Below are 21,090 nucleotides of genomic sequence, written 5' to 3' on the forward strand. Positions count from 1 at the left end.
AATGAATTTCATATCTAGCTGGATACTTGAAGCATGCAAACAAATCAGGTTAATAGAAATTTTGCTTCTTCCCTGCATCAAATGATTTCTTCAGTTACAATGGTGGAGGAAAGGAAACCAGATTATTGGAAAACTGCTAAAGTGAATGCCTTTGCAAATATCCTAATGACATATTGCATAAAAGACCTATAAACTATTAATAGCAGACTGTTAAAGTTAAACCATGGATTTTTAAATTCTAATACCAAAATATTCATTTAAAATAAATATATATGCAATGGAAAAAATAGTTGTATGTTGAGACAGTGTCAAGTTAGCTTTTAGTACTAACCACTTGGATAAAAGCATGGAAATTATTGTTGGAAAGATGGAAAAAGCTAATTCACTTATTGGAAATGAGAAAAAGCCAATGTATTTGAAAATATTTATTTTCAAATAAACAATTGAATAGTTATTTAAGAATTCAAATGCTATTAAAAGCTCCATAGCATTATGTGCCAAATCGTCAACATTTTTCAAACATTTTTTCTTTGATAATTCCATTTTCTGCTGTAGTTTCTAAATCTAATGACATGAAGAGTGATTTAGTTAGTTAACACACAGTGAAATAAATATTAGTATCCATGTGCAATATAGTGATTCAACTCTTCCATACAACACCCAGTGCTCATCACAAGTGTCCTTCTTAACCCCCATCACCTATCCCCACTGCTCCCTCCCCTTTGGTAACCATCAGTTTTTTGTTTCTTGGTTTGTCTTTCTCTCTCTTTCTCTCCCTCTCCTTTTCCCCTTTGCTCATTTGCTTTGTTTCTTAAATTCCACATATGAGTGAAATCATATGGTATTTGTCTTTTCTCTAACTGACTTATTTTGCTTAGCATAATAATTCTAGTCTCTTTTTACAGCAATTCACAAAATTCATCAGTCTTCTACATTTAATTTCCCTAATAAACTAAATTTTCTTGATTCAACCATCAGTCTCTGTATGATCCTTCTGCAAATAAATTTGTTCACCTAAAGCTCAGATGATTCCCCATGTTCCAATAAATCAAACTGCTCAGTAATTTACTACATTCTTTGGCCTCCAAACCTTTCTTTATTCATGTCATCTTTTCATCCATGTCTTTCTTCTCCCTCCTATCAAAAGCTATCACAAACCTATTGACTTTCCAGGGACAGACCCATTACTGAGTCATTTACTAAGCATTCTTTGGTCACCTTAATAGAAAAGGACTCTCTTCTTATACTCCTATAGAATTTCACCTTAACCTCCTATGATATTTATCACATATTACCTTGTTTTGGGATAATTTGTTCATATCCCTTTTATACTTTAGTATAAATTCAAGCTTTTTGCAATCCCATCTCAAAAAATATCTATTGGTCTACTACAACTATTTGACTAGAATGTGCTTGATAAAAGCTTGTTGAATTCCTTTGCTTACCTATAACTTGTAGAACACTAGGATTAGTGGGTCTGAAGGAAAGAGCAATAATAGTATTAAAACTATTTTGTGACATATCAAGAAAACTGAATGAAAGAGGATTTGAAGGTGGAATTTCTGAAAAAGAAAATTACTCCTTTCGGGGTATAGGACTTGTAAACTAGACTATGTTAGCCTGAGAGACAATTATTAAGGAGAAAATTAGAGGGATTTTTTTAAATGGACACTACTAGCATAATTAAAAATAGGGAGAGACATGAGAAGGCATATTCAAAGGAAGTGTGCAGCAGGAAGACACTGAATGCTAACTGCAGGATTTTGAAGTCCAGAAAAGATTTATGCAAAGAGGCCAGGAGAAATAGCTTGGCCATTTTGAAGGATAGAAATTGCCATAAATTTGCTGATAAAAAATGTGCTCTAAATGGTGCAAGGTGTGGTCTGATTGAGTTGGAAAGTCTCATATCAGCTAAAACAATAGCATAAATCATTTGAAAATCTGTGGAGTGAATGTTAAATCACATTACTATTGGAAGAGACCCCAGAAATCTCTAAAGCTTAGGCCATAAGCTTCAATTTCCTGATGAGGCCAGAGAGGAGGTTTAGTACAGTCCAGGCCAGTTCAGTTGGGTGCCTGTTCTGTGACAGATGCAATACTAGAGATTGGGCATATAAAGATGAAAAAAACCCCAAAACTCTGTTCTCACCCTTGATGCAAGACAGGCATATTAACAGATAAATTTAAAGCAAAATAAAATTATGATGAAAGCAGACAAGGTTTATTATGGGATTAGAGAACTGAAGTCTGAGTCTAGCTTTGGGATGATAGGAGCTGGTGCTCAAGAAAAACCCCTTGGGAGAGTTGACACCTGAAGTGGACCTTAAAAGAATTAACAGGAAGAAAAGAAGTGGGGTAGGGGTCAGGTAGGGGGTATGGGCCACATACAGGCATTAAAGAGAATAATGTATTTGGGTAACTGTGAGAAGTTCTGTGTTGGTGAGTTATAAAATGCAAAGCAAGGAGGATGGATAGTGGGCTTGAGTAGTAATGAGGACTATGGCAGGCCTCATCCAACATGCTGGTGGGCCTAGATGATGCACTATAGTGATAGGGAAGCCTGTAGGGCTCCAACATGGCAGATTTATATTTCAGGTATCCTACTTTGGGGACAATAAATAAAAGTTCCCCATGCTTGAAACTTCCCTAGTCTGAGGAAGTAGTGTCCTCTGAAGTAATTTCTCTCCTTCCTGGGCTGTGCTCCATGAAAAATCCCCAGTGTGTAGGGGAGGTTGATTGAAGATTGACAAAGTGCCACTCATTGTCCATGAAATGGCTCAATTACTTTTTTGAGGTGAGAGTGGAGCAAGAGGGCTATATGGTGGGTCCTGCTTGGGCTTTGACTCTACTGGAGAGTACTTAGTTCTTTGGGGAAAGGCAATCCTCAATATCACCCTCATCATGGGAGCCTCATGCCCTAAGTCCTGAACAGATCTTTGTGAAGAGACACCATACAGTCAGGGCACATAGACAGCTATGGAGACAGGCCGGCCTAGAAGATCTCCATAGTTCTGGACTTTGTATCTGTTTCTTCATGTACCCTAAACAATTCAAATGCCTCTTCCTAGTCAACTTCCTCCTGAGCTGGGGTAAATATATTTTTAAACCAGAGGGAATCAATGGCAGCCTGATCTATTCTGTTACTGTTTTCTTTGGCCTGTGTAGTAATGTGTGTGTGTGTGTGTGTGTGTGTGCAAATGTGTGATGTTAAATTTGTTATCAATATTTAAAAAATTCTGAAATTTTATATAGAAATATGAATTTGGATTCACTTGGGAAATAAAAGACAATCTGGAATTACAGGGATTGGTGACCTCATAGCAGCCCTCAAGACTGAAACAATTAGTTATCCTTACCCTACTCTAGCCCTGGTCTTATCAAGACCACTTTATTCTCCTTACTCTCCTTTTATCCATTTGCATAATCCATCCAGTCTCTGAAGACATTAGAGGCTCTGTCTCCTGCTTAATTAAACCTCCCAGGTGCACCCCCAAGTAGAAATATATTTTGAGATAATATTATTGAAAAAGGAATGGAATTTTTTTGAAATCTCTTGATGTGCTAGATTTAGCTTTTTTCCCAAATAGTTGCTGTGTGTGTGTGTGTGTGTGTGTGTGTGTACATGGATGTAGATGTGTATATATGGATGTAGATGAATATGACTTATTGTTGGAATGACTCAGCATGTATTATCAGTTTGATTCCAATATTTCTTGCTCACAGTTTTAACAATGATAAATGTTGCTAAAAGAAGGAAATAGAGTATGAGAATAGAAGTTTTATTACAGCAATTTCATTCAATTCTTCCAGTGAATTCTGAACTATGTATGACTCAGTTAGTTCCTCTTCCAGTTGTGTCAAAGGCAGAATATTCACCCCTTGATTTGCATACTTATTAAAATTATTTTTGAAACACCTATATCAATGTTACAAATTGTCCCTTTAACAATTTGAGATATTTTTATACCTCAATCAACACCATACTAAAAATCCAGATGAGGGGAGGAGTCAAGATGGTGGAGAAGTAGGAGGCTGAGACAACATCAGGTAGCAGGAGATCAGCGAGATAGCTTATCTAACCATTGCGAACACCTACAGATCCAACGGGAAATTGAAGAGAAGAAGAATAACAATTCTAGAAACAGAAAATTGATCACTTTATGGAAGGTAGGGCCTGCGGAGAAGTGAATCCAAAGTGACGGGAAGATAGACTGCGGGGGGAGGGGCCGGCTCCTGGCAAGTGGCAGAGCAACGGAGCACAAAATCGGGACTTTTAAAAGTCGGCTCCATTGAGGGACATTGCTCCAGAGACTAAACCGGGGGCGCGGGGGGAAGCCATGGGGGGTCAGCGTAACCCCAGGTCCTGCGGGGTCACAGAAGGACCGAGTGTGTCTGAGTGTCGCAGAGCTCCCAGGTATTAGAGTGGGGAAGCCAGCTACAGCAACAAAGCCCAGGAGTGAGTTCTCAACTCGGGCTTACGATGAACCTGTCACAGGCTGGGTGAGCTTGGAGTGTGGCCAGAGGCCATGGAGATGGAAGCGACTGGGCACCTTTCCCCAAGTGCTAGTGATTGAGCGCTTTCCTCCAAGCGCAACCAGAGGCCAGGGAGATGGGGCCGGTTGGGTCCTTTTGTCTGAGGGCTCACTGAGGAGTGGGAATCTGAGCTTTCAGCACCTCTGGGCCAGAGATCTTCATTCCTGCCATCTTCATTCCTGTCCTCCAGAATTCTAGGGAAAGCGCTAAGGGAACAAAAGCAAACCCGAACAGATTACTTAGCCCAGCTCCTGGTAAGGGCAGTGCAACTCCACCTGGGGCAAAGACATTTGAGAATCACTACAACAGACCCCTCCCCCAGAAGATCAATAAGAAACCCAGCCCAGACCAACTTCACTCACCAAGGAGAACAGCAGAATTCCAGAAGAGGAGAAAGCAAATCTTATCTGGACAAAATGACAAGGCAGAAAAACTCACCACAAGTAAAAGAGCAAGAGGCAGTACTGAAGGCTGGGCACCTGATCAATACAGACATTGGTAATATGACAGATCTAGAGTTCAGAATGACGATTCTCAAGGTTCTAGCTGGGCTCGAAAAAGGCATAGAAGATATTAGAGAAACACTCTCCGGAGAGATAAAAGCCCTTTCTGGAGAAATAAAAGAACTAAAATCTAACCAAGTTGAAATCAAAAAAGCAATTAATGAGGTCCAATAAAAAATGTAAGCTCTTACTGCTAGGTTAAATGAGGCAGAAGAAGACCAAATGACAGAGAATAAAGAAGCTAAGCCAAAGAGAGACAAACAAATACTAGATCATGAGGAGAGAATTCAAGAGATAAGTGACACCATAAGACAACACAACATTAGAATAATTGGGATTCCAGAAGAGGAAGAAATAGAGAGAGGAGCACAAGGTATACTGGAGAGAATTATTGGAGAGAATTTCCCCAATATGACAAAGGGAACAAGCATCAAAATCCAGGAGGTGCAGAGAACTCCCCTCAAAATCAGTAAGAATAGGTCCACACCCCATCACCTGATGGTAAAATTTACAAGTCTTAGCGACAAAGAGAAAATCCTGAAAGAAGCCCAGGAAAAGAAGTCTGTAACATACAATGGTAAAAATATTAGATTGACATCAGACTTATCCACAGAGACCTGGCAGGCCAGAAAGAGCTGGCATGATATATTCAGAGCACGAAACGAGAAAAACATGCAGCCAAGAATACTATATCCCACTAGGCTATCATTGAAAAATACAAGGAGAGATAAAAAGCTTCCAGGACAAACAAAAACTGAAAGAATTTGCAAACACCAAACCAGCTCTACAGGAAATATTGAAAGGGGTCCTCTAAGCAAAGGGAGAGCCTAAAAGTAGTAGATCAGAAAGGAACAGAGACAATATACAGTAACAGTCACCTTACAGGCAATAAATGGCACTAAATTCATATCTCTCAAAAGTCACCCTGAATGTAAATGGGCTAAATGCCCCAATAAAATGACACAGGGTATCAGAATGGATAAAAAAACAAAACACATCTATATGTTGCCTACAAGAACTCATTTTAAACCCGAAGACACTTCCAGATTTAAAGTGAAGGGATGGAAAACAATTTACCATGTAAATAGACATCAGAAGAAAGCTGGGGTGGCAATCCTCATATCAGATCAATTAGATTTTAAGCCAAAGACTATAATAAGAGATGAGGAAGGACACTATATCATACTCAAAGGGTCTTTCCAACAAGAAAACCTAACAATTTAAAATATCTATGCCCCTAACATGGGAGCAGCCAACTATATAAACCAATTAATAACAAAATCAAAGAAGCACATCAACAATAATACTAATAATAGTAGGGGACTTTAATACTCCCCTCACCGAAATGGACAGATCACCTAAGCAAAACATCAACAAGAAAATTAAGGCCTTAAATGACACACTGGGCCAGATGGACATCACAGATATATTCATAACATTCCATCCCAAAGCAACAGAATATACATTCTTCTCTAGTGCACATGGAATATTCTCCAGAATAGACCACATCCTGGGTCATAAATCAGGTCTCAACTGGTATCGATATCAGACCACAATTATCTGAAGCTAAAACTCAATCACAAGAGGAAATTTGGAAAGAACCCAAATACATGGAGACTAAACAGCATCCTTCTAAAAAATGAATGGGTCAACCATGAAATTAAAGAGGAATATAAAAACTTCATGGAAACAAATAATAATGAAAACACAACGGTTCAAAATCTGTGGGACACAACAAAAGTAGTCCTGAGAGAAAAATATATAGCAGTACAAGCATTTCTCAAGAAACAGAAAGGTCTCAAATACACAATCTAACCCTACATCTAAAGGAGCTGGAGAAAGAACAACAAAGAAAGCCTAAACCCAGCAGGAGAAGAGAAATCATAAAGATCAGAGCAGAAATCAATGAAATAGAAACTAAAAAAAAAAAACAAAAAACAAAAAACAAAAAAAAACAACAATAGAACAAATCAACAAAACGAGAAGCTGGTTCTTTGAAAGAGTTAATAAGATTGACAAACTCCTGGCCAGACTTATCAAAAAGAAAAGAGAAAGGATCCAAATAAATAAAATCATGAATGAAAGCAGAGAGATCACAACCAACACCAAAGAAATACAAACAATAATAAGAACATACTATGAGCAACTCTAAGCCAACAAATTCGACAATCTGGAAGAAATGGATACATTTATAGAGACATATAAACTACCACAACTGAACCAGGAAGAGATAGAAAACTTGAACAGACCCAAAACCAGTAAGGAGATTGAAACAGTCATCAAAAGTCTCCAAACAAACAAAAGCACAGGGCCCGGGGGAATTCTACCAAAGTTTAAAGAAGAATTAATTCCTATTCTCCTGAAACTGTTCCAAAACATAGAAATGGAAGGAAAACTTCCAAACTCATTTTATGAAGCCAGCATCACCTTGATCCCCAAACCAGAAAAAGATCCCATCAAAAAAGAGAATTATAGACCAATATCCCTGATGAACATAGATGTGAAAATTCTCACCAAAATATTGGCCAATAGGATCCAACAGTACATTAAAAGGATTATTCACCACGATCAAGTGGGATTTATTCCAAGGCTGCAAGTTTGGTTCAACATCTGCAAATCAATCAATGTGATACAATCCATTAATAAAAGAAAGAATAAGAACCATATGATACTCTCAATAGATGCTGAAAAAGCATTTGACAAAGTGCAGCATCCCACCCTGATCAAAACTCTTCAAAGTGTACAAATAGAGGCACATACCTCAATATTATCAAAGCTATCTATGAAAAACCCACTGCAAATATCATTCTCAATGGATAAAAACTGAAAGCTTTTCTGCTAAGGTCAGGAACACGGCAGTTCAACACGGCATGTTCAACATAATACTAGAAGTCCTAGCCTCAGCAATCAGACAACAAAAAGAAATTAAAGGCATCCAAATTGGCAAAGAAAAAGTCAAACTATCACTCTTTGCAGATGATATGTGGAAAACCCAAAGACTCCATTCCAAAACTACTAGAACTTGTACAGGAATTCAGTAAAGTGTCAGGATATAAAATCAATGCACAGAAATCAGTTGCATTTCTTTACACTAACGCCAATACAGAAGAAAGAGAAATGAAGGAGTCAATCCCATTTACAGTTGCACCCCAAACCATAAGATACCTAGGAATAAGCCTAACCAAAGAGGCAAAGAATCTATACTCAGAAAACTATAAAGTACTCATGAAAGAAATTGAGGAAGACACAAAGAAATGGAAAAATGTTCCATGCTCATGGATTGGAAGAACAAATATTGTGAAAATGTCTATTCTACGTAAAGCAATCTACACATTTAATGCAATCCCTATCAAAATCCCAAACAATCCTAAAATTTATATGGAGTCAGAAAAGACCTCGAATAGCCAAAGGAATATTGAAAAAGAAAGCCAAAGTTGGTGGCATCACAATTCCAGACTTCAAGCTCTATTAGAAAGCTGTCATCATCAAGACAGCATGGTACTGGCACAAAAACAGACACATAGATCAATGGAACAGAATAGAAAGCCTAGAAATAGACCCTCAACTCTATGGTTAACTAATGTTTGACAAAGCAGGAAGGAATGTCCAGTGGAAAAAAGACAGCCTCTTCATAAATGATGCTGGGAAAATTGGACAGTCACATGCAGAAAAATGAAATTGGACTATTTCTTTACACCACACAACAAAAATAGACTCAAAATGGATGAAGGACCTCAATGTGAGAAAGGAATCCATCAAAATCCTTCAGGAGAACACAGGCAACAACCTCTTTGACCTCAACTGCAGCAATTTCTTCCTAGGATCATCGCCAAAGACAACAGAAGCAAGGGCAAAAATGAACTATTGGGATTTCATCAAGATCAAAAGCTCTTGCACAGCAAAGCAAACAGTGAACAAAAACAAAAGACAACTGACAGAATGAGAGAAGATATTTGCATATGACATATCTGATAAAGGGCTAGTATCCAAAATATATAAAGAGCTTAGCAAACTCAACACCCAAGAACAAATAATCCAATCAAGAAATGGGCATAGGACATGAACAGACATTTCTGCAAAAAAGACACCCAGATGACCAACAGACACATGAAGAAATGCTCCACATCACTTGGCATCAGGGAAATACAAATCCAAACCACAATGAGATACCACCTCACACCCGTCAGAATGGCTAAAATTAACAAGTCAAGAAATGACAGATGCTGGTGAGGATGCAGAGAGAGAGGAACCCTCCTACACTGTTGGTGGGAATACAAGCTTGTGCAACCACTCTGGAAAACAGTGTGGAGGTTCCCCAAAAAGTTGAAAATAGAGCTACCCTATGACCCAGTGATTGCACTGCTGGGTATATATCCTAAAGATACAAATGTGGTGCTCCGAAGGGGCACATGCACCCAAATACTTACAGCAGCAATGTCCACAATAGCCAAACTATGGAAAGAACCTAGATGTCCATCAAGAGATGAATAGATAAAGACGATGTGGCATATATACACAATGGAATACTATGCAACCATCAAAAGAAATGAAATCTTGCCATTTGCAATGATGTGGATGGAACTCGAGGGTATTATGCTCAACGAAATAAGCCAATCGGAGAAAGACAATTATAATATGATCTTCCTGATATGAGGAAGTGGAGACGCAATGTTGGGGGCTTGGGGGGTAGGAAATGAAAAAATGAAGGAAGATGGGATCGGGAGGGAGAAAAGCCGTAAAAGACTCAATCTCAAAAAACAGACTGAGGGTTGTTGCGGGGGTGGGGGACGGGAGAGGGTGGTAGGAATATGGACATTGGGGAGGGTATGTGCTATGATGAGTGCTGTGAAATGTGTAAACCTGGCGATTCACAGACCTGTACCCCTGGGGATAAAAATACGTTTTATGTTTATTTAACTAAATTAATTAATTAATAAAAAAAAATCCAGATGAGTGAGGAGTGGATATTTTTCTTTCAAAAAAGTGTGTGTGGAAAAGCCATCTTGAAAGGAGGCTCCTTGAGTTTCAGACAAATCAGCTGGGAAGAGGAGGCAACAGATATGTAGAAGTTGCAGCATCAGAATGGACTCCCTTAGAACCATCCTTGCACAGATATTCCTTAGAAAAACTTTGGATACCTCAGGACTACATCTAAGTTAGTTTGAAGTTTTCTTTTCTTTTCTTTTCTTTTTTTTTTTTTTAAAGATTTTATTTATTTATTTGACAGAGATCACAAGTGGGCAGAGAGGCAGGCAGAGAAAGAAGAAGGGAAGCAGGCTGCCTGCCAAGCAGAGAGCTCAATGAGGGGTTTGATCCCAGAACCCTGAGATCTTGACCTGAGCAGAAGGCAGAGGCTTAACCCACTGAGTCACCCAGGCACCCCTGAAGGCTTCTTTTAAATCAAGTATTTTCTTTATACCTTTTTACCCTGAATGCCAGAAGTTACAAAGTGCATCTAGGAAATGTCTAGGGAAAGCTTATTTTAGGTATTATTTTCAGGAAAGCTCTAAATGTTGATTTTCGTTGCTATTATATATTTTTTAGGTGCTGTTATTTTTCTTTTTGCCAGTTGGTATTTGCTTTATGTTACCAAACTTTCTTTCTTTCAGAGTTGTGTTTACTCTTCACTCATATAATAGCACACAGAAGCCTGACAGATGAAGGAATAAACATTATTTCCTAATCAACTCTCTCCTAGCAGGAGTATAGCTATGACATTAGCACTTGGAAGGGACAGGCTTCTTAATCAGGAAGGCAGTATGACCGTCCCTGTTTTTATGCTGGTAGTGTCTCAGAGGCATCATGTTTCCTTTTCAGAGTTTTAACTTCTAGATTCTTAGTTTCAAAATTGAAATCTGTTTTTTTTTTTAAATCTTAAAACCTAAAACGCATCACCTAGTATTGTTTAGTAACCCATGAATGTGTGTGTGTGTGTGTGTGTGTAATGGACAGAGGGGGGACTTCTTTTTACAATACCAACATGACTGCACTGTTGGTTGAACACTGAGTTCTGTATATGTGGAAAGAAATCATGATACTAATACTATTTGCTGAAAGTGACTTAGATAAATGAAGGAGAAAGTAAAATTTTAAGTACAGCTAGAAATAAAGATATTATTCTATACCTGTCATCATGAAAAAACTAGGAGTTCAGGCTGTGGGCAATAATTTATAAAGAGAGAAGTAGAATAAGGAAATAGAGTCTTTATCTCCCCAATATTACAAGAGAAAGAAAAAATAAAAAAATGTATTTCCTCTTTTCTGAAATACTTATGCATTGGAGAATACCCAGATTTATTTTCTATCCAGTAGAGAGCAGTCAAAGCCCATGATGCTCTTGTAAACTCCATGCCTCAGAATTCCAGGCACAGGACTGTTCACACTGTATCATCTCATCCAGGTTCTAGCTGAGTAGGGGCCTACTAGAACACTGGCCCGGTTTCCTGTATACCACATTCCTTCTCACACTTGTCCTTCCACATATATAAATTTATGTGGAAGTTTATTTGCACACCCATGAAGACATATGTTGAGCTTGTGGTCAGTTACTTTACACATCTGATAGGAGCACAAATCATGGCATTAGAATTTGTTAACATAGGGACAAGGTCAAGGCATGAAGAGTTGGGTAAGCTTAGAATTCCTGGAAAGAATACCCTAACCCAAGTGCCGTAGACAGTGAAGCCTTCTAGTTACCAGCAGCTAGTGTATGACACCTTCATAGCAATAGTAGTGACAGATCTTTGACTGGTAGACAAGCCAAGGAAAAATGAAACAAAGAATCACAAAGAGAAGATCAGGTGGTGTGTTGGAATGTGCATGTGGGGCTCACCAAACTTCATTTTTGCTTTCATCATTTCTGCTTTTCAGAGGGAGCATATTCCCAGAAAATAGTTCTGAAGGAGGGCTGCCACAGACATCACCTTGAAAATGTGCATATTGTCCTATACTCTGATTAACCTCACTGACATAAACCGATCTGTAACTGAGTAAGTGCACCTGGAAATGAAGAATGAAGTGTATTAAGATAGTGTTAAAATAAAGAGTTTTAACACACATATATATGTGGGCCTTGAGAAAACCTATTCATCTTTCCTCTTTATAAAATTAATGTGCATTGAAGATAGATTCATAGAGTGCATTAAAATACTTCTTAGTTTATGCTTCAGTGACATTATTGATTGATCTGTCATCAGTAGGGCATAGAGTTTAAGGTAATTTTTTTTCCCTCAGTAGTGGTGTTGCCACAGATGGCTGCGTCCTGTGATTTGGCCATCCTCACAACCAAAGTCATACACTTTAATTGGTAGATCAGAATTAGGTATGTAATTTGTGGCCATGAAGCTGACTGGAACTAATTACCTCACATGCAGTGAGCTTGAATGTCAGCCTAATCAGCTAGACTTTTGCCAGCTGAACTAGTATATATCACAGGGACCATTGTTACAGATGATTTGTTACCACTGTTAATGAAGTCTTATACTTTTCTTTCTTTCTTTTTTTAAGATTTTATTTATTTATTTGACAAACTGAGATCACAAGCAGGCAGAGAGGCAGGCAGAGAGAGAGAAGGAAGCAGGCTCCCTGCTGAGCAGAGAGCCCGATGTGGGGGTTGATCCCAAGACCCTGGGATCATGACCTGAGCTGAAGGCAGAGGCTTAAACCCACTGAGTCACCAGATGCCCCAAGTCTTGTACATTTCTTTCTTTTTTTTTTTTTTTAAGATTTTATTTATTTACTTGAGAGAGAGACAGTGAGAGAGAGCATGAACGAGGAGAAGGTCAGAGAGAGAAGCAGACTCCCCATGGAGCTGGGAGCCTGATGCGGGACTCGATCCCGGGACTCCAGGATCATGACCTGAGCCGAAGGCAATCGTCCAACCAACTGAGCCACCCAGGCGTCCCAGTCTTGTACATTTCTTTAAAATGTATGCATTCATTGAAATTCAAACTTGTGTTGCTAATAAATTAAAAATAAGTTTGAATTTGGCAGTAATATTTTTCTTAAGGTATCAAGATTCCCCCAACAAATGTTACAAGAACTAGTATTGTTTTTAAAGATTTTATTTATTCATTTGGGAGAGAGAGAGAGCATGAGCGTGGAAAGGAGCAGAGGGAGAGAGAGAAGCAGGCTCTCCTCTGAGCAGGGATCCTGATACGGGTCTTGATCCTAGGACCAAGATCATAACTTGAACCAAAGGCAGAAGGTTAACTGACTGAGCCACCCAGGCGTCCTAGAACTAGTTTCTGAGTAAGTTTGCAGATATCTTTTTCTATCTGTTATGAAATTTAATAAAAGTTTCATTTTCTTGAGTAGTGTTTATGAATTAAAAACGATGACTTTTTGGGACGCTGGGTGACTCAGTCTGTTTAGCCTCATGATCCCAGGGTCCTGGGATTGAGTCTCATGTGAGGCTCCTTGCTCAGCAGGGAACCTGCTTTTCCTTTTGTCTGCTCTGCCTGCTACTTGCCCTGCTTGTGTGCATGCACGTGTGTTCTCTCTCTCTCTGACAAATAAATAAAATCTTTACTAAAATGATGCTTTAAAATTATAATTCAGTCATACTCTAAGTGGATTAGTAACCAGATTAATTTTTTTTTTTTAGAAACAATAAGAGATACATGTCATCATGCCTCCTTGTGTCTACACTTGAATGAGACTATGTAGTGTAGTGACAAGAACTGGGAATTCAGAGTTAGGAGATCTGGCATAAAGTCCTTTATGTTCTCAAAACGCCATACTTTCCACTGCACATATCCAGTACCTATATAAATAGGACAGATTGGCTCCTAAGTATCAGTGACAAGAGATGGGTTTGGTAAGCTTTAGGTCCCTGACATCCACATAATTGACATCAGATCACGACATACTCTTTGATTTGGATGATGGATATTTTGCCCTGACTTGTTCAGAATATTCTAAACATGAAACCTCAGAATGAGTCCTATAGCCTCTTTAGCCCCTATTTCCAGGTTATTGCCCTAAGCCATTTCCACAGAGAAGTAATTCTGAGGGCAAAAGTAATTATAGAGTTCAGGATTTGAGACAGAGATAAGGACTAGAGCCAAAAAGACATTTCATATAGAAAGGCTGGGTAGGTTTGGTACATGGGAGAACACATGGCACAGTGAGAGGAAAAGACAAAAGATGATTGCACATTTTTGGGTTTTTGAAAGGAACTATTTTTTTGAAGAAGAGAGATGAATCCTACTGTGGACATTGGGAAGACTGACTGGTCCTAAGGTATCTTAGAGAAAATGTTCTTAGATTTCTTTAGATGTGGATTGCAATGCTGGTCAGAGATTACAATTGGAGACATAGATTTAAGTGTAGTTGAGAAATAGCTTTGCTCATCCTTATCTTTTCTTTTACTAACATACTGAAAATTCTCTTTGTTCCTATGACAACAGTGGGAGTTGGAATTTTTGCCATTACTTCTAGTTTAATATCTTGCAGTGTTTCAATGATTAACAATGTTCTCTGGAAATGAGGCCTCCTACACCTGACCATGTATATGTCCACAGATGATTCAGGAAGCATGTTTCCATCCCTTTCAGGTAGGCTGTGTTGTTTTTTTCTATCCTCAGAAGTTTTATGAAGCTTCACAGTAGGTCTGGCTCATACTGGAAATCTGATGAGAATAAAATTCAAGAAAAACCTAAACAAATCTCTTTTATACATTGTATAGACACAGCAACAAGATAAATTAACATATAATGTATTATTTGTTTCAGGGGTCCAGGTGTGTGAATCATCAGTCTTATGCAATTCACAGCACTCACCATAGCACATACCCTCCCCAGTGTCCATCACCCAGCCACCCTATCCTTGCCCTCCCTACCACCCACAGCAGCCCTCAGTTTGTTTCCTGAGATTAAGAGTCTCTTATGGTTTGTCTCTCTCCCTGGTTCCATCTTGTTTCATTTTTCCCTCATTTTCTCCCATGAACTGCCTCTCAGATTCCTCATATCAGAGAGATCATAGGATAATTGTCTTTCTCTGATTGACTTATTTCGCTTAGCATAATATCCTCTAGTTCCATCCACGTCATTGCAAATGGGAAGATTTCATTTCTTTTGATGGCTGCATAGTATTACATTGTGTTTATATACCACATCTTCTTTATCCATTCATCTGTTGATGGACATCTAGGTTCTTTCCATAGTTTGGCTGTTGTGTACATTATTGCTATAAACATTCAGATGAACGTACCCCATCGGATCACTACATTTGTATCTTTAGTACCCCGTAGTATGATTGCTGGGTCATAGGGTAGCTCAAACAAAATAATTTTAAAGATTTTGTAAGAGTAGTTTATGTTACCACTCAGATGTAATTATATTTAATCTCTGGGAGCCTATAGTTTGCATTAAATGGCATTTTGCATTTAAAAGAATAGCTTATTCTTTCCAGCAGATATTTCATGAGCACTACTGTATTATAAGTAGGTTTCTAGGAACTAGGGAAATAGTGTAGAGTAAAATGGATGACACACTAATTTATATACCAGGGGGATAGAGAGGCAAAAATATATTGAACCAATAAATGAAAGGTGATTTTATTTATTTATTTTTTAAATTTATTTATTTGTGAGAGAGAAAGCAGGAGAGAGAGAGGCAGAGATAGAGGGAGAGAGAATCTCAAGCAGACTCTGGACTGAGCATGGAGCTGGACCCATGGCTCAATCTCATGACCTTGAGATCATGACCTAAGATGAAGCTAAGAATTGGCTGCTTAGCTGACTGCTCTACCCACACACCCCTGGAAGATGATTTTAGATAGATTTAAGGTTATGAAGACTAGAAAATGGGGTATTGAAATAGAGAGTTTAAGGATATCAGGTTTAATTCAAAATGGGTAGTCAATAAGGTGGTGATTTTGCATTTGGTGCTGAAAGACAAGAATATATTAATAATGTGAAGACATGGGGTTGGCATTCCAGGGGGGTGGTGAAGAGTAAGTGCAGACTCCAAGGTGGAGACAAAGTTGGTGGTTCAAGGAACATAAAGTAGGACAATGTGGCTGGGGTGGGTGGAGAAGAAGAGAGGCAAGAAGTGTGGTTAGAGAGGTAGTCAGAGATAGTAAAGTATGCCCGTGGGCCATGGCAGAGATATGGATTTTATTCCTAGTGCAATGGGAATTTATGAAGAAGAGTGAAATGTAGCAATTCTAATTAACCATTCTTTTTGTAATACTGTTATTTTTCAGTATGTGGGCATCTACCTTTTTATTTTAATAAAATGTTAAAAAGTTTCTGTGTTCTTGAGTTTTTATGTTAGAGCATTCCAACATCAGGGTAGAAATATACATATTCTAGTGTATTAAAGGTATGCAAGAAATGTAACTGAGTCAGTGTCCTCACAGACAATATAGGCTTGTACTTAATTGCTAATATTTTGTTGACCCAGTGAGACTGTGTGGGACACAGTTCATCTCACCAGACAGTTCATCTAGTACCATAAAGACAGAACTAGGTCAAGGTTAAAACATGTTTTCATTAAATGATGTATTGTTGACTAATCTCTCTCAAACATCCAAAGCCATGGGTGTTTTTAAACTTAATCCGAACCTGAATGTGAATTAAAATATTTTTTTTAAAGCTGACTCCTGAATTGTTGGGAAAACTTCATTTCAGTATTTTTATTTAATTTCACTTCATTCAAATGAACTCTAATATGGTTTATGCAAATGATCTGACAATATCTTTCCCTTGGAAAACCAACAACAAAAACACCACTTTTCTCAGAACAGCTTGAATGGAACCCTAAAGGTGAAAATTATAGTGAGACCAATCAGACAAGAAAGATATAATACATAATGTCTCCTGAGATTCATCTGCTAAGTTTGAAGTTTTGTTCCATATGTGTGTGTGTGTTTGTGTGTGTGTGTGTGAGTGTATGTGTGTTTGTGTGTTCAGTGCTCTACATTCTCAGTAGTTATGTTCTATAAAATTGCTGTGGACACTGAATTGGTGAATACTAAACCATTGCTCCCAGGCAAAATTCAAGATTAAGATCCCAGGGGCTTCTGACTACATTTTTTTTTTTGTCAGCTGATCAATAGATAATCTTGTTTTATGTGTCTTTCTATCTAGATACCTCATTCAATATATATTATCCATTAATTAACACTGAATTCAGAGCCAACAGCATGAAGTTTTCCCAGCACACCCACATTTTCTCCGTAAGGTACATTCCCAGTCTTTTTGCATTTGAGAACACTAGACAGCTCTTCTGCACTATTCTTGGAGTCCATTTTTTAAAAAAAGATTTTATTTATTTATTTGAAAAGGTGGGGGTTGGGTATAGCATGGAGATTAGTCTCACAAATCTGAAATCATAACCTAAGTTGGAATAAAGAGTCAGACGTGTAACCCACTGAACCACCCAGATGCCCCTTGGTGACTGTTTTAAACAGCAAAATCCTTATGTTATAGCACAAAATTATAAAAAAACATAGCACTAAATAGACTGTGAAGAGGACACTTGTTTATAGTATGAGAACTAAAACAAGAAGGCAGGGAAGATACTCATACTCAATCTCACTTGGGAATGTGTACATTGGGCAACTCAAATGTGTTCTCACTCTGCTCCTGTCTGTAAAAGAGGGCAAAAGTACAGAGTGAGGAGGAGTATTCATTTTGCTACTACAAATAAGTTTTAGAGAGAAGGTGAATTCACAAATACAGAACTCTTTTTTTAAAAAGGTTTTATTTATTTGAGAAAGAGTGAGTATGTGTGTGTAAATGGGGAGGGACAGAGAAGGAGAGAGAGAGAATCTCAAGGAGACTCCGGGCTGAACAGGGAGTCCTGTACAGGGCTCGATTTCATGACCTGAGATCATGACCTGAGCTGAAACCAAGAGTACCACCCTTAACTGACTAAATGACCCAGGTGCTCCTACAAATACGGAATTCTTAAATAATGAGGATTGATTGTATATACATATACATATATGATTTTTGTTATTATATCTGTGTTTTCATTAGCATAATGTGGGGGAAAAATCTTTTTGTTTGACTTTTTGTACCTCATTTTCCAAGAGTGATACTGATAATGATTGTGATAAATACCATCTCAGGGTAGTCTTTCCTCTTTACCTGGAAATTGACATTTTATTTTTTTCTGCTCAAAGTGAAAAGTGTCAGCCAGTGAAAGAATACCTAGAAGGTGTTAGTTCCCATCAGCAAATGCACAAAGCATGCTATTATGTTTTCTCTCATAACCTGGAAGAGAAATTCAGAAATAGCTCAAATAGATTTTTCCAGCAAGAAATGGGAACACATTGATTTATGAGTCCCCATCCACAACTCTTGAGGATATAATGCAACTGACGACAACTTGCTTTTTAACTTGGTGGTTATTTTTTCTCTTGAAATACAAATATGATTTCATCCTCTATAAATCAATAGAAGTGTGGGTTGGTTATTTTCTTAAGCTTCGTAAAAAGGAAATTGCATCATAATAGCAGTCTTCAGATAAATAAGAACCACTGTCAGCATTTAAACCACAAATGGTTATATCAAGACTTTAAATTATTGTTTTTAGATCATTGTAAAGTTATGAAAAATATTTGGGATGATCCAAACCAAAAATATACAAATAAATCTAGAAAACTACATATTCAATTGTTTTTATTTGGGCAGTATATGGAAACATTCTTAGGAAGAAATAAGTTGTTGGAAACATGTAATTTTGACTTATAAATTAGCAAATTAAAGTCAACAAAGAACATTAACAGCAAAACATAACTCATTTTTTGGAAAAGACCAACACATTGTAGGACTACTTGAATAGGAAGCTGGCACCTAAAGCATGGTGTGCTGAAAGGAACATTGATTGACTGTTAGAGAGGGGGATTCCAGGCGCAACTCTGCTACTAATTAATGGTATGTACTTGGACCTAACATTTAGCTCTTCAGATTATGGCTTTCTAGCAGTCAAATGTGGAGTCTGGACAACAGGATCTCTAATATCTCAGCTCTAAAACTTTCTGAGACTCTAGTACAAAATATCTATAGTAAACATTTGTTTATTTGAATTCTAGAATATTGTTCAATAATTCATTATGAATAAAATAAAATAATAGAGTCATTGTAAAAAAAAAAAAGCTTTGACTGTGGCAATTATATAATTTGTCATAAAAACAGAACATTTTTGAGATGGATGCTAAAATAATTAAAAATATATTAGTTTTTGAGGTTAACTAACTACACATATATGTATTCATCTACTAACAAATTGTTATTATATTAATTGATCTTTTTCAAAAACTCTGTTAAGAATCAATATTCTTTTAAAAAATAACAGTACACAAAAGCAATGTAAAATAATTCTTCTTATTTTAATTTTAAAAATAGCATAAGTAGAATAGTTATTCCTGTTCCATCTTTAAGAACTTTACTCAGTTTTATTTTAATCTGTATCTATCTCTAATACCATGTCACTGGTATTTTCCCATGAAAGTATTTGTTATTGCAATACCTTTTTTCATGACATTGCATGAAATCTTGCTCAAAGTTAACATTTTATACTCAATAAACCTGAAAAGGTTTTTTACGTTAGACTTTGCTCTTCATAATCTTCTTAATTGAGAAACATTTTCTCTACAGATAGATGCTAAGTCACTCAGAAACTTCATAGCAAATTCTTGCTAAATACAGAATATTCTTATTTCTATTTTTTAATTGAAATGTGTAAATATTTCAACCCAAATATTTTCATAGATACTGGTTTTTATTTTAAACTTTTATTTAATTTCCATAATAAATATTTTTAAAGAAAAATAATCAAAATGCATGTCTCTATTTGTAATCCTTTGATTTTCTGTCAAATTTAGATGCTGCAAAATCATAAGAATATACACATATCCAGCTAAATATAAGAACTGTATCGAAAGATTTCTCCCATGTCAAGATATTCCACAGAGTAATTACAAAATTTCAAATAAACATTTTGTGCATTTTTGAGTTGTCATCATTCAATTGATTCAGTTCCTCCTGAGCTTTAATAGGGAGAAATTTTGATGTCTTCCCAATTACAACACTGTTTTTCAATAAATGCAATTGATTAAAATCTTTAAATTCTATTTGTTTTGTTCCATCTGTTGAATGATTTGATGAAAGATTTCTAACTAAATTTGAACACAATTAATAGAAATACAAAGGACTCATTTGCTAAATCATTCATTTGATTTGTAGGATACACTCATCTTTAGAATAATTCTTCAAAGTTCTGAACATTTTAAAAATCTAACTGATGATAGGTAACAAAAAGTAAAAGCACTTTTTGCCATTCTGGAGAGAAAATTTTTGTTCTATATTCATTACCTGCTTTGTAAAAAAATTTTGAGGTAAAATTACTCTGTGAAATATATAAAAATGACACAGATTTTAACAACTACAGTTTGTGTTTAGGCTGACAGACTCTTGTTTGAGGACAATTGTAAATTGGAACTCTGTTGCAATCAGTTCTAGGTATATTTCTCTTGCTTTTGCTTTTTAGTAAGAAAATATTTTTTGTGTCATTATGCTCTGCTCCAACAAAATTAATTTTTGTATTACTACCACAGAACAAAATGATTTTATCTTCTGTGTTAATATTTTTAAATGAACTTAACAATAGCATTTATAATGATAATATCAGAAAGTTTATCTTTAATAGAATAAATTTTTAAGTACATTGTTTTTACTCCATGATGACACTAATCATTTTTAAAACATTTGCAATTTATCTATCTGTAAATGTTTTCCTTCCACTAATGGAGCTGAGACATTAACAGCAGTTGTTTCAATTTTGTTTTTTAAATTTTATTTATTTATTTGATATATATATGGAGAGAATACAAGCAGGGGGAGCGACAGGGAGAGGAAGAGACTGACTCCCCACTGAGCAGGAAGCCCCATGTGGGGCTCAATCCCAGGACTCTGGGATCATGAATCAAGCCGAAGGCAGACACTTAACTGATGGAGCCACCCAAGTGCCCATATTTTCTGTATGTTAAAAACAAATGAACAAAATTAATTTAGAATAGTTCATTTGATCTGAAGGAACAT

Source organism: Mustela lutreola, chromosome 6, assembly GCF_030435805.1.
Source record: "Mustela lutreola isolate mMusLut2 chromosome 6, mMusLut2.pri, whole genome shotgun sequence".
Lineage (NCBI taxonomy): Eukaryota > Metazoa > Chordata > Mammalia > Carnivora > Mustelidae > Mustela > Mustela lutreola.